The sequence below is a fragment of the Ovis aries genome, chromosome 18 (assembly GCF_016772045.2).
Source record: "Ovis aries strain OAR_USU_Benz2616 breed Rambouillet chromosome 18, ARS-UI_Ramb_v3.0, whole genome shotgun sequence".
Taxonomy (NCBI): Eukaryota; Metazoa; Chordata; class Mammalia; order Artiodactyla; family Bovidae; genus Ovis; species Ovis aries.
In genome coordinates, this window is record NC_056071.1 from 7680094 (window position 1) to 7693867 (window position 13774).

A 13774-nucleotide genomic window follows, 5' to 3' on the forward strand; every position below is an offset into this window, starting at 1 on the left:
AGATATGTACGTGTGTGTTAACACTAAGTCCCTTCCTTACAAACCGTCAAGTTGCGAACTTTCAAAGCAGCGAACGTGTGTTCACATGGCCAATCGTGTTCGTTAATTCCCGTGTCTGGCGTCCATCACCACGCACAGGCATTTCTCCCCCTGGCTGCGCTGCGTCTCCCTTCCCGTACAGCACTGTGTAGACCCCAGCAGCACAGCGCCTTTCCTGCAAACCCAGGACGTCGGGAAGCAAGCGTGGGCGCAGCAGTGTCGTAGCCGGTGCTGCTAAGGAGCGCCCCGCAACAGCCCCGGAACCTGCCGGGCAGCACGAGGTGCCTGCTAACGAAGACCTGATGGAATTGGAGGCCCAGAGGAGGGACAGAGACAAGAGGAAGGAGAAGCAAACGAAGAACTTCAGAGACGGGGAGGCGGCAGGGGGCTGTCTTCACTGGAGGAGGCACCGTTGGCTTTGAGGCGCAGGACTCGAATGTGGACCGCTCCGAGGAGGCTGCAGGGCCACTCGGCACGCAGCCCGGGGCTCCCGCGTCATCTGTGATGAGGACAGACGAGCCACTGCCCAGACACCGCTGGATTGTTTCTCCAGAGGGTGGATGGAATCGAATCCAGCAGCCAGAACCCGAGCCATCAGCACGGGCACGAGCGACACTCAGCTGGGCCTCCGTCTCCTGCTGCCGAGGACCCTTCAGCTCTCCCGTCTCCCGGCACCCGGCCTGCTCCATCAGTAACTCTGCCGGCCCGTTCCCTGGGTGCCAGCCCCTGTGCCAGCTGCTGTACTGACTCCTGTGGTTTTATAGGTCCGTGCTGTAAGCTTGAAAATGTTTTCTCTGTGGGTTTTTTTTTTTTTTTGGTAGTACTTTTGTGAAGAGTGTTATAAAGCTATTGCAGTACAGTACCGTATAGTTGATTTTGTTAGTTGGGTACCTAGGCTAACCGTGTGGGACTTATGAACAAACAGGATTTTGGCACACACTATTATTGGAATGGACCCCATTCGTATGTAGGGGGCTTACAGGGTTATGTATGGGCTTCCTAGGTGGCCCAGGAGTTTTTACCTGGTGAGGCAGGAGCTGCAGGTTCGATCCCTGCCTCAGGAAGATCCCTGGAGGAGGAAGTGAAGGCAACCCCCTCCAGGGTTCTTACCTGGCAAGTCCCACGGACAGAGGATCCTGGTCGTCTACAGTCCACAGGGTCACAGAGAGTCAGATACAGCTTAGTGACTTAACACCTGTATAGAGTACAGGAACTTTATTTGAAACACGCGCGCACACACACACACACACACACACACCCACCCAACCACACATGCTGCATTTATAAAATAAGTATGAAAGCCCATATAACGAAATCCAGGTGAGCTACATTGAAAGATGTTGAAAGGATGTTCCTCTGTGCCTCGTTCCTCCCGGGATCTTGTGCAGAGCAGACAGGGGCTTCAGTGAGGAGGACACTCGGGCTCTGGGCCTGGGTCTGTGCCGCCCGCATGGTGCCAGCACAGAGGCACGCCTCTCGGGGTCTCTGGCTCAGGCAGCCACCCGGGGGGGGGGGGGGCAGCACGGCTCTCTGGAGCTCCCATCCACCTGGTCCCCTGCGGCGTGGTCCTGCTGCCGTCCGCCGCCACAAGGAGGCGGCGCTGGGACTCAGGCCCCTCTCAGCCTGCATCCTCACTGGTTGCAGGGGAATCGTTTGCTTCCACCCAGGCCAAGGTGGCTTTGTGAGGGGCGGGCCCTGGTGACCCCGTGTGGCTCTCTCCTGCGGTCTGGAGCTCACGGGGAGCCCTCTGGGAACTCCTGGCTGGGGTGGGGCACACCTCCTTTCTATCCGCTCTCAGCTTCTCTTTAGTCGCTCGGTTATGTCCAACTCTCTGGGACCCTGTCCGTGGGATTCTCCAGGCAAGAATCCTGGAGTGGGTGGCCATTTTCTTCTCCATGGGATCTTCCCGACCCAGGGATCGAGCCCACGTCTCCTTTGTCTCCCGCACTGCAGGCAGATTCTTTATCCGCTGAGCCATTGGGAAGCCCCCTCTCTCTACTCTGGAGCCTCCTAATCTATTAGAGAGTTTCCATCAGCCCCTTCCTGTCCCTGCCTAACTGACATTTTTTTTTTTTTACTTCAGAGCCAATTAACTTTTTGGTTTCTTTCACTTAGACCTTGTATCCTTGTACTCAGCACAGAGCTGAGCTCAGGTCTCGTCTCCCCAGTGAGAGCTACGGTCCCCATGCCGTTCCCACGTCGAGTCCCTCAGGCAGGGCAGGCTCCAGGCTGACGGTTGTCATTTCCTAGCCTCTTGTGGGGCAGGGCCGTAGAGGGCCGCGGGGCCATTTCTCTCTCCCAGGCCTGACACGCAGCTTGAAGTCCCATTGGAAATGACTTCCCTTGGGGAGTGGCTGGTAACCAGGATTTGTGACACAGGAGGGCATGGTGTTGTTTCCCCTCCCTCCAGTGAGTTCCCTTCTGGGGATCAGAGGACCCTCATGGGGAAAGTCGGGGTCTGTGAAAAACTAGCAGCTCAGTTTGCAGGTGAGACTTGTTTGGGTCACCCAGGGCTTTGGGACACGGGCGCTGCTGTCCTTCTCAGCAAGGGCATGGCCCGTCTCCCCCTGGCTGTGTTGCTGACCTGCGCTCTCAGCTCTGCTGGAGCCAATTACATTTGTATTCGTTTGTGCAGGTTGAGTAACCATCCTCCCAGCCCGCCCCAGTGCCATTTCAGGCTCCTCAGACCCTGTGGCTAAGTTCCCTTAGGTGGTAAAAGGGGCTTTGCTGACGCGGTTAGTGATCTCAAAAGGGGGAGATGGTCGTGGGTTATCCAGATGGGCCCACTGTCATCACATCGTCCTTAAAGAGAGAGACAGAGGCAGGTCTGACTACAAAAGACATCGTGGGACACGGATGTACTGTGAGAAAAACTCCACCAACCTCGCAGGGTTTTAATTTGGAGGGAGGGGCCATGAGCCAAGGAATGCAGGTGGCTCCTAGGGTCTGGGAGAAGCAAGGATATGGATTCTCCCTTAGAGCCTGGAGAAGGGGCACAGCCCTGCTGATGCCTTGATTTTAGCCCAAGGAGACCCATTTGGACTTCTGACCACCGGGACTGCATAATAATTAATCCGTACAGTTTGGGGACACTAAATATGTGGTAATTGTTAACAGCAGCAGTAAGACCCTGGCAGACCCTTGACAGTGGTTCTCAGCTGGTGCTGACTTGACTCCGGGGGACAACGGGCCCCATCTGGAGGCATTTCTGGTTACCATTTCTGTCACCATTGGGTGAGGAGGGCCACTAGTAGGTGGAGACCAGGTATGCTGCAGCGTAAGGACAGCCCCCAGAGCCCCAGGAATGCTGTGGCTTGAAATACCATCCTAGGTTGAGAAACCCTGTGCAGACTAGCAGCGCCCTTAGCCCTCCAGCCCTGGGTATCTGCAGGTGGTCCGTCTCAGGGTTGTTTAGGTGGGCAGCAAGCTGAGAGTTCTGCCTGGAGGAGATGTCTGTGAAACACTCGAAACCGCTTTTAGCTGAGCACTTGTTCTGTGCCGGCCCGGTTCCTACACACAGTGGGCTCCAGGGACTCATAGGGCTGCTTCCGTCTTTGAGACTGAGGGCATCTTGGAAGATGATCCAGCAAGACCAGGCCAGTCTTGTGGAATCTTTATGTCTTGGACCTTCCGTCTGTCCTGACTGCTTGTTTCCAGTTGAGTTCCGTGGAAGGGCCCGTGAGATGCTCTGAAGAAGATTCAGGCCTGGAACCTTAGAACTTGATTTTCCTCTTATTCATCTTGAGCCCTCCTGACCAGTGACTAGAACAGCGTTCCTAGACTTGCGGAGTGTGGGCCGTTTTCCCAGGGAAATACCCGCAGCGGCCACACGATGGCAGCCTTGCACAAACCAAAGCCCGCTTGGCCCAGGCGGCCAGCAGCTCTCTTCGTGTGTCCTCGGCAGGGCACCCAGCCTGCCTCCTGCAGAGTCCGCGGAGGAAGCCCAGCCGCAGCTGGCATCTCTAATCGCAGCTGGGAAGTCGGCGCTTTGCAAGGGAAAGAAAGAGCCGTGCAGACTGCTCATGCCTGTCTCTGTTGATTTTGGATATGGAGCTAGTTTGCCCCCGCCCCGCCCCCCAGCTCTGGAATTGCAGTGAGCAATACGACAATGGGTTAGACTTACTCTTGAGAGAGCGCAAATCTCTTTCTTCCTTTCTAAAGGAAAAATTGTTTAGCTTTTGTGAGTCGAGGAGAGCAGACAGAAGCCAAAGTTTCCTGAATTCTTTACTCACCTGGTAGACTTGCCGGAGGTCGGGGTGAGGGTAGGGTGGGGTGGAGACTTGGAGCCACCAACCCACTAAAATGCACCCTGCCTCCCTCTAGGTTGAAAGAGGCCTGCCTGCTTCCTGGGTTGCTCACAGAATGAGTGCTTCCATGATGCTGTGAAAGGGAGGGAATGAAGAATGTTGGGTGAACACTATACCCTCTGCAGCGGATGGTGTGCGCCCTGCAAAGGGAATTGTTCCCTTCGGTTTCCATGCACTATTCCATCCGCACTGGGAGAAACAGGGAGAAATTCCATTAAGCTCTCTTTTTAAAAACAGCTTATTGAGAAAGGAAGGGAGGCGGAGGAAGGAAGGAGCGGGAGGATGAGTATCTGGGGCATGGCTGATAAGGTGGGTGGCCGTGGCTGATGGCCTTGTCCGGCCCTCGGGGCTTTCTGTTGCCATGCTGAAGGAGCAGCCGGGAAGTGAAGGTCCACCGTGGCTGTTCACCCTGGTTGTCAGCTCCCTGAATTCAAGGTCTGGGCTCCTGACCTCGCAGCATTGAGGCAGTTGTCCTGCCCCCCCCCCCCCCCATTGTGAAAGCCTGAAGGGATGGCAAGAATGTCCAGATACCTTGGATGCTGTCACATCTGGCGGTGACCCCTTGGAGAAGCCCATGGCAGGGTGGGTGATCCAACACCCAGGTTAGGGGTCTGAGCTTTGTGGAGCCTGGGGGGCAGAGCCGTGCAGTCAGGGAACCTGAGGCTCTGCAGGAGAACAGGTACCCTTGCCTTTAAGGAAATCAAATCCGGTTGTGTTTCTACCCTGCCCAGAAGTGGTGGTTGTTTTTCAGTTGCTGAGTCGTGCGACCCCATGGACCGCAGCACCCCAGGTGCCTCTGTGCTCCACTATCTCCCAGAGTTTGCTAAAATTCATGACCATTGAGTGGGTGATGCTAGCTAACCATCTCATCCTCTGACACCCCGTTTTCCTTTTGCTTTTGATCTTTCCCAGCATCAGGGTCTTTTCCAGTGAGTTGGCTCTTCGCATCAGGTGAAAGTATTGGAGCTTCTGCTGCAAAATCAGTCCTTCCAATGAATATTCAGGCTTGATGTCCTTTAGGATGGACTGGTTGGATCCCCTTGCAGTCCAAGGGACTCTCAAAAGTCTTCTCCAACACCACAGTTTGAAAGCATCAGTTCTTGGCACTCAGCCTTCTTTGTGGTCCAACTCTCACATCCATACACGACTACTGGAAAAACCATAGCTTTGACTAGACAGACCTTGGTAGGCAAAGAGATGTTTCTGCTTTTTAATATGCTGTCTAGTTTTGTCATAGCTTTCCTTCCAAGGAGCAAGCGTCTTTTAATTTCATGGCTGCAGTCACTGTCCACAGTGATTTTGGAGCCCAAGAAAATAAAATCTGTCACTGCTTCTGCTTTTCCCCCTTCTATTTGCCATGAAGTGATGGGACTGGATGTCATGATCTTAGTTTTTTAATATTAAGTTTCAAGCCAGCCTTTTCACTCTCTTTCACCCTCATGAAGAGGCTCTTAAGTTCCTCTTCACTTTCTGCCATTAGAGTGGTATCATCTGCATACCTGAGTTTATTAATATTTCTCCCAGAAATCTTGATTCCAGTTTGTGATTTATCCAGTCCAGCATGATGTACTCTGTATAAAAGTTAAAGAAGAAAGGTGACAGTATGCAGCCTTGTCATACTCCTTTTCTGAATGGGAACCAGTCTGTTATTCCATGTCCGGTTCTAACTGTTGCTTCTTAACCCCCATACAGGTTTCTCAAGAAACCTGTATAGGCTTTAGGGTAGTCAGTGAAGCCAAAGTAGGTATTTTTCTGAACTCCTTTGCTTTCTTCATGATCCAGCACATGTTGGCAACTTGATCTCTGGTTCCCTTGCCTCTTCAAAACCGAGCTTGTATATTGGTTCATGTAAAGCCTAGCTTGAAGGATTTTGAGCATAATCCTGTTAGCATGTGGAATGAATGCAATCATATGGTGCTGTGAACATTCTTTGGCATTGCTTTTTTTGGAGATTAGAATGAAAACTGACCTTTTCCAGTCTTGTCCCCACTGCTGAGTTTTCCACATCTGCCAACATATTGAACACAGTACTTTAACAGCATCATCTTTTAGGATTTTAAATAGCTCAGCTGGAATTCTGTCACCTTCACTAACTTTATTCATAGTAATTCTTCCTGAGGCCCACTTGACTTCACAGTCTAGGCTGTCCCGCTCTAGGTGAGTGACCACACCATCGTGGTTGTCCGGGTCATTATAACCTTTCCTGTATAGTTCTTCTGTGTACTCTTGCCACTTCTTAATCTCCTCTGCTTCTGTTAGGTCCTTACCATTTCTGACCTTTATCGTGCATGAAATGTTCCCTTGATATCTCAACTTTCTTGAAGAGATCTCTAGTCTTTCCCTTTTTGTTGTTTTCCTCTGTGTTGTTCATTTAAGAAAGCCTCCTTATCTCTCCTTGCTGTTTTAAGCCTCCTTATCTCTCCTTGCTGTTTTCTGAAACTCTGCATTTCTTTGGGTATCTCTCCCTCTTTCTCCCTTGCCTTTTGCTTCTCTTCTTTCCTCAACTATTTGTAAAGCCTCCTCAGACAGCCCCTTTGCCTTCTTGCGTTTCTTTTCCTTTAGGATGGTTTCAGTCACTACCTCCTGTACAGTGTTCTGAATCTCCATCCATAGTTCTTCAGGCACTCTGTCTGACAGATATAATCCCTTGAATGTATTTGTCACCTCCACTTATAATCATAAGGGATTTGATTTAGGTTATACCTGAATGGTCTAGTGGTTTTCCCCACTTTCTTCAATTTAAGTCTGAATTTTGCGATAAGGAGCTCATGATCTGAGCCCTAGTCAGCTCCAGGTCTTGTTTTTACTGACTGTGTAGAGCTTCTCCATCTTTGGCTGCAAGCTACACAATCAGTTTGATTTCTGTATCAACCATCTGGTGATGTCCATGGGTAGAGCTGTCTCTTGGGTTGTTGGAAAAAGGTGTTTTCTGTGACCAGCATGTTTTCTTAACAAAACACTATTAGCCTTCGCCCTGCTTAATTTTGGACTCCAAGGCCGAACTTGCCTGTTATTCTGGTTATCTCTTGACTTCCTACTTTTGCATTCCAATCCCCTATGACGATAAGGACATCATTTTTGGTGTTAGTTCTAGAAGGTGTTGCATGTCTTCATAGAACTAGTCAGTTTCAGCTTCTTCAGCATCAGTGGTTGGGGCATTGCCTAACACCTCCAAAAAGAATTAAGTGGCTGGGTTGAAGAAGAAACGATGCCTAGTTGTGGATATGACTGGGGTGAAAGTCAAGTCCAATGCTGTGAAGAACAGTATTGCATAGGAACCTGGAATGTTAGGTCCATGAATCAAGGGAAACTGGAAGTGGTTAAATAGGAGATGGCAAGAGTGAATGTTGACATTTTAGGAATCGGTGAACTAAAATGGACATGAATGGGTGAAGTTAATTCAGATGATCATTATATCTACTACTGTGGGCAAGAATCCCATAGAAGAAAAGGAGTAGCTCTCATAGTCAACAAGAGAGTCTGAAATGCAGTACTTTGGTGCAGTCTCCAAAATGACATAATAATCTTAGTTTGTTTCCAAGGCAAACCATTCAACATCACAGTAATCCAAGTCTATGCCCTGACCACTGATGCCCGGAGGTACACTGCTATATTTTGTTGTTTATACGTCTAGACCTGTTGCTTTAAAAGTAAGGCCATAGTAGTTAATATTGTACATGCCATTTGCTTCCTGCTTTTTTTTTTTTTAATGAGCATTACCTGAGTTATTTTATCCCAATGTTTTAACCATCGTACTTTAGTCTGCCTAACATCTCCTGGAATAGGTGTAACACAATTTACGTGGCCACATTCCTCTTCTTGGATATTTAGGCTGTTTCCTATTTTTAGTGGTTATAAAGAACAATCTGCCAAATACAGAGATCTTATCCAAAGAAATAAAAGCAAAGTGTGGAGGTAGGGGCAGATTCTTGGTTGGGGAGGATTTCTGATGTCTCTCAGAACCTTTCCTAGTGAGACCAACTTTCCTTGGGATTCTGTTTCCTTGGCCCAAGCTTTAGGTCTAGGAGTCTATCCCTGCACTACGCCCCTCCCCTGCACCAGCCTCTCTCTGAAGATTTGGCTTTGTGTTCTGTGCCACTCTGCACACAGGTGATCTTGGCTGAGTTTAGTGTCTCTGGGCCTCAGTCTCCTCATCTGGGAAATGGGGATACTGAGATCTGGTTCCCAGGGCTTGCTGGGTGGTCTCATAAACTGATGCACGTGAGGGCTGTAAGGTGTGTGCTGCTGGGCTGGTACCCTGGCTGTTCTGAGTGTACAGCGCCCCGTGCAGTTTGAATGTGGCAGGTGACCCAGACCTAAGCCAGTCAGAGCAGGAGTTGGTCGAGACAGAATGAATCTGAGTAGACTGAAAAGAGGCTGGCGGGAAGCCTGTGGGAAGGCAGCTGCCATTTTGTGGCTCAGAGGAGCACCAGGAGAGACACGCGATTCCTGTGACTGAGTCCCTGAATCCCGCCTTGCCTGAAGCTAGTGCTATCCCTAGGGGGTTCAGTCGTGAGAGTTAAAGGTCTCCCTGCTTTGCCTGGGTAGGTCTGAATTGTCCCTTCCTTTCTTTCTCCCTTCCTCTCTCTCTCCCTTCCTTCTTCCCCTTTCTTTCTTCCTCCCTCCTTCCCTTTCTCTATTTCTTTTTTGGTTACTTGAAACCTGGAGTCCACACTGTTAATTCACTGTCTTTTGCGATAATGGAAGGAAAAGGAAGATGACCTGGACCGGCAGATGGTTAGTGCTGCACACACCTTCAGGACCCAACACATGACTTCCTGGGACCTGTCATTTTTGCCCCTGTGGGTCTCTCCCTCCATAAAAGACAAAACCGCAAAACCCATTTTGCTACTGTATTAGCATAACAAGCATAAACCAGGACAGACTGTATTTTTTTTTCTTATTTAAAAATAAAACATTTTCATGGGCCCTTGGCAAAGTGCCTATTGTGCTAATGGATAAGTCAACTCAAGGGAGGTTAACTTTTCTCCTGTTTGTACACACTTTTTTGTGTGGGCATACATTTGTAGTGAACAGATAGTTCCTAGTTCCAAGCAAGTTGCTTCTTCGGTTGATGTATGATACAACTAAGAGCCGCATCAACTGAGATCCAGCTCTTGATTTACAGGTATAAGCAGTGTTGGGTAGGGGCTCAGACCACTGACCATTTCTGACTGGGTCGATTCATTTGTGGTCTGATTTACTGCGATGGGGTGTGTGTGTGTGTGTGTGTGTGTGTGTGTGTGATACAGATCACCAGCTCACTTCCGACTGGCTGAATGCTTTTGTGGTGTATTTGACTGGAATGGGATGGGGCGGGGCTCAAGGAATGCTGGCTTCTGCGTGGCTGAATACATTTGTGATCTGATACCAGAATGTAGCAGGCTGTTACTAAGAGCACTACTCACTTCTGATTGGCTGAATGCAAACACTGGCTCATTGGTACTCACTTCTGATTGGCTGAATGCAAACACTGGCTCATTGGCTCCAGTGTCAGCAGATGCCCGGATGTGCTCAAGCCTGCAGGCTGAAGAAAACCATACTGTAATGGAATCCGGCTGGTTGCACCAGCGAAGAAGCTGCCCATCTGTGTAGAAAAGCCTCTCGCTTGAAGTGCCCCCAGTACAAGTCTTTCTGTAAAGGTTATGGAAAACTCAGGGAAACTTAAATTTTTCAGAGTTTACCGAAAGTTGTCTGAATGTTGGTGGTTGGTCTTCTAACTTCATTGACTGGGTGGACACTGGTTAGAACCAAGGGCCTTCCCGGAGTCAGAAGGTCTGGGGCTGGGCCCAGCCTTGCCTGCCAGTGGATTCCAGCCTGCAAGCGCTCGGGGGTGGGGGTGGGAAAGAGTCCTGATGTTCTATCTTATCTCCTCTCCCGCGTCCCCCCAGTGCCTCCCCCGCCTTTCCTAAAAGAGTTCCCACACGGAGGCCCTGGGGCTCTGCCAGGAGCAAGATAAGTGTAGGCCTCGGGAGCTTGCCAAATGTCAGGAGGAAGCTGTCCGGGGTAAATAACTATTAAGCTTCAACAGCGGGTCTCAGAGTGGGGCTTTAGAACAGCAACATCAGCGGTCACCAAAAGCACATGATAGAGATGCAGGTTCTCAGAGACTCCAATCGCGGCCAGGAATCCTTGTTTTTTTGTTGTTTTTTTTTTTTTTTTAAATTTATTTATTTTTTTAATTTAAAAATCTTTAATTCTTACATGCGTTCCCAAACATGACCCCCCCTCCCGCCTCCCTCCCCACAACATCTCTCTGGGTCATCCCCATGCACCAGCCCCAAGCATGCTGCACCCTACGTCAGACATGGACTGGCGATTCAGTTCTTACATGATAGTATACATGTTAAAATTCCCATTCTCCCAAATCATCCCACCCTCTCCCTCTCCCTCTGAGTCCAAAAGTTCGTTATACACATCTGTGTCTTTATTCCTGTCTTGCATACAGGGTCGTCATTGCCATCTTCCTAAATTCCATATATATGTGTTAGTATACTGTATTGGTGTTTTTCTTTCTGGCTTACTTCACTCTGTATAATCGGCTCCACTTTCATCCATCTCATCAGAACTGATTCAAATGAATTCTTTTTAATGGCTGAGTAATACTCCATTGTGTATATGTACCACAGCTTTCTTATCCATTCATCTGCTGATGGACATCTAGGTTGTTTCCATGTCCTGGCTATTATAAACAGTGCTGCGATGAACATTGGGGTACATGTGTCTCTTTCAATTCTGGTTTCCTCGGTGTGTATGCCCAGCAGTGGGATTGCTGGGTCATAAGGTAGTTCTATTTGCAATTTTTTGAGGAATCTCCACACTGTTCCCCATAGTGGCTGTACTAGTGTGCATTCCCACCAACAGTGTAGGAGGGTTCCCTTTTCTCCACACCCTCTCCAGCATTTATTGCTTGCAGATTTTTGGATTGCAGCCATTCTGACTGGTGTGAAGTGGTACCTCATTGTGGTTTTGATTTGCATTTCTCTAATAATGAGTGATGTTGAGCATCTTTTCATGTGTTTGTTAGCCATCCGTATGTCTTCTTTGGAGAAATGTCTATTTAGTTCTTTGGCCCATTTTTTGATTGGGTCGTTTATTTTTCTGGAGTTGAGCTGCATAAGTTGCTTGTATATTTTTGAGATTAGTTGTTTGCCAGTTGCTTCATTTGCTATTATTTTCTCCCATTCAGAAGGCTGTCTTTTCACCTTGCTTATAGTTTCCTTTGTTGTGCAGAAGCTTTTAATTTTAATTAGATCCCATTTGTTTATTTTTGCTTTTATTTCCAGAATTCTGGGAGGTGGATCATAGAGGATCCTGCTGTGATTTATGTCTGAGAGTGTTTTGCCTATATTCTCCTCTAGGAGTTTTATAGTTTCTGATCTTACATTTAGATCTTTAATCCATTTTGAGTTTATTTTTGTGTACGGTGTTAGAAAGTGATCTAGTTTCATTCTTTTACAAGTGGTTGACCAGTTTTCCCAGCACCACTTGTTAAAGAGATTGTCTTTACTCCATTGTATAGTCTTGCCTCCTTTGTCAAAGATAAGGTGTCCAGGAATCCTTGTTTTGGCAAGCCCTCCAGGTGAAGTTGAGGCTCACTCAGGTCTGAGAACCTGCGCCTTGTTATGATGTTTGCTTGAAAGAACACAGTCTTTATTTGAGGGCTTTCCTGTTGGCTTAGACGGTAAAGAATCTGCCTGCAATGTGTAAGACCCAGGTTCGATCCCTAGGTCGGGAAGATCCCTGAAGAAGGGCATGGCAACCCACTTCAGTATTCTTTCCTGGGAAATCCATGGACAGAGGAGGCTGGCGGGCTACAGTCCATGGGGTTGCAGAGTCAGACAGGACTAAGTGTCTAACACCCTTCCCAGGGCAGCTCCGCTCAGAGCTGCAGACCCAGCGTGCAGACCCCGGATTGGCGGCTCTGGTCTAGGCAAGTAGGCCCCGAGACCTGGGAGGTCTCGCATGAGGTTCCACGTTGGGGGAATCCGGGCAATCCCACTCCAGCGACCCTTTTGGGTCCTTCATCGGCGCCGAAGCCGAACAGGCCGATCCGTGTGTACGCGTTGGCTTTTACTTCTTAGCGATGTGGCACTGGCAGCCACTCGTGGTGTCCGAGCTCCCTAGGCGGCGTCCCCGCCCTGGGCCCGCGGACCCGCGCTTCCCGGGAAGGGGCGGGCGGCTCCGGCGCGCGCAGCTCCGCGCCTGCTCCCGGCGGCCGCGAGGTGGCGCTGTTGCACTTCCGCGCGGGCTCCGCGCTGCGCGCCCTCCCGGCCCCGCTGGGCAGTGACAGCGCGCCGTCAGCCCGGGCCCCTTTCACTGCGGCGTCCGGGGAGGGACATGAGCCTGGAGGCCTTGGACGGAGGGGGCGCTGGCCGTGGGTCGGAGCTGCGAAGCCCCGAGGGACTTGACTGTCCCACCCGCAGGCCCCGCGCGCCCCCGGCGCCCGGAGGGCAGGGCTGGGTCACAGGCCCTGATATTATCAGAGGAGCGCGCAGAAAAGCGCACAGGGACGCGGGCTGCTGCTTCTGGGGCGGCCTCTCGTCTGATCCCATCCCTCTTGTTCGTGTGTGCTTGTGTGAGCATCAACTCAGCCACGACAGGGAGTAGTGTGTGTGTTTCTGTGTATGTGTGTCTCTGTGTCTGTATGTGTCTGTGTCCGTGTTTGTGTGTCGGTGTGTGTGTGCCTGTGTGTGTATCTGTCTCTGTGTGTGTGTTTCCGTGTATGTGCGTCTGTGAATATCTGTCTCTGTGTGTGAGCATCAACTCAGCCATGACAGGGAGTAGTGTGTGTTTCTGTGTCTGTGTGTGTGTATCTGTGTCTGTGTGGGTCGGTGTATGTCTCTCTGTGTGTGTCTGTATGTCTCTCTCTGTGTGTGACTCTGTGTATGTGTGTGTGTCTGTGTATCTGTGTGTGTGTGTGTGTGTGTGTGTGTGTGTGTGTGTGTGTGTGTGCATCAACTCAGCCATGACAGGGAGTAAAAAGCAGAAACTGCCCAGAAGGGCAAGGGCCCTTCTGCACAGAGAAAGCACGCCGTGAAGCGTGAGGCATGGGGCCGGAGCCGTGGGGCAGGCAGACTGGGCCCGGGCTGAGGACCGGCGCGGAGGCCGGAGCCCGGGACACGCTGGGCGCCCGAGAACCGCCCGCGGCTGCAGAGCGGCCAGGGGCCATGTCAGCGCCGCCCAGGAGGGCGCTCTCTGTGGAGGAAGAGGCTGTGACGGTAACAAGAGCAGCCGCGGCAGTAGAATGCTTCCCACGCACAGGGCTCTGTTCAAAAGCACCAACACCTGTGCTCCCCACCCCTGCCCCTATGAAGGAGGGGGTGTGTGCCCCAGTCTTGTTGTTTAGTCCCTAAGTCATGTCCTGACTCGTTGTGACCCCATGGACTGTAGCCCGCCAGGCGCCTCTGTCCGTGGGATTCTCCAGG